The sequence below is a fragment of the Eurytemora carolleeae genome, unplaced genomic scaffold (genome assembly GCF_000591075.1).
Source record: "Eurytemora carolleeae unplaced genomic scaffold, Eaff_2.0 scaffold869, whole genome shotgun sequence".
NCBI classification, from domain to species: Eukaryota; Metazoa; Arthropoda; class Copepoda; order Calanoida; family Temoridae; genus Eurytemora; species Eurytemora carolleeae.
In genome coordinates this window covers 98,421-99,592 of record NW_019396769.1, presented here as the reverse complement: position 1 = coordinate 99,592, position 1,172 = coordinate 98,421, and the positions used below count along the sequence as shown (strand labels likewise).

The 1,172-nt window shown below is 38.7% G+C and overlaps 1 protein-coding gene across 2 annotated transcripts in view; it reads right to left on the bottom strand.

Annotated features, from left to right (window-relative positions):
• The window catches only part of LOC111708464 (zinc transporter 2), a 9,807-nt gene that overhangs the window by 3,673 nt on the left and 4,962 nt on the right, over positions 1 to 1,172 (bottom strand). The gene's annotated exons all lie outside the window — the stretch shown is intronic.

Sequence of the window (1,172 nt, the reverse complement as noted above, 5' to 3'; positions counted from 1 at the left end):
CCCCCCCTCCTATCAATTTTGTACATGACCATTTATTTTTCAGCGAATTTATTATTATTTATTTTTTTGTTATTTAGGGTTAGGTTAGGTTAAGACACTTTCTGGGCCGAGCGCTGCGGCTAGGATGGGCCAGGGGGCCGAGCGCTGCGGCCACGGGTTAGGTTAAGTTAAGAAACTTCCTGTCAGACCCGTGTACAAAATTGATAGGAGGGGGGGGTGGTCCAAAAATTGTTCACTAGGAAATTACTTAAGAAAAAAAATTAAAAATGAGCACAAAATTTCTAAAGAGAAATTAGTTGTTCTCTGTCGTCAAGGTTTTATCATTGTTGGAGGAACGAGAAATAAATAATAGGTTTGGTTTGGCACATATAGTTCAAGAATATTAGATTAAAAGTCGTCTTCAACTTAAACATTTTTTATTTAAAAGGGGAATGTCCACATTTCCATACTACAAAGGGTGGGGGAGGGGGGGCGCCTTCTGACTTCGTTTTTAAAGATTTCTCTCTGATTTTTTGCATGCAGGCCCGAATTGTGATCTAGTTTTTGAATCAAACACCAGAGTGGGGAAAAAATAATTTTCCCCTTCATTTTTTCCGCATTTTTCGGGCATTTTTTCAAAAACTTTGTGATAGGTCTATGTGGGGTGTCTAAATTCATTAATATTGGGTCGGGAAACTCAATTCTTGACTCTATAATCCATTTCCCCCTATCCTTATACTATTTCCTCCCCCCCCCTGTCCCGCATTTTCCCTCCCAAAGGCAAAGAAGCCTTCCGACTTTATTACTAGAGACTTCTCTCTGAATTTTTTGCATGCAGACCTGAATTGTGATCTAATTTTTGAATCAAACACCAGAATGGAGAAAAAATAATTTTCCCCCACATTTTTCCCTCTTTTTTAGGGCTTTTTTTTCAAAAACTTTGTGATAGGTCCATGTGGGGTGTCTAAAGTCATTAATATTAGGTCGGGAAACTCAATTCTGGATTTAAAATTCAGTGATGGTGATGGACCAAACCATGTAGAGTAAAAAAGTAGATGTTAGTTCCACATTTATTGAAAACATATTTCGGTCTGGGTTGACCCTCGTCAGTTCTTGAGATTGTTTCTTCACAAAGATTTTATAATGCATTTCCCGCTCTCCTTATACCATTCCCCCCCCCTTCCCGCATTTTC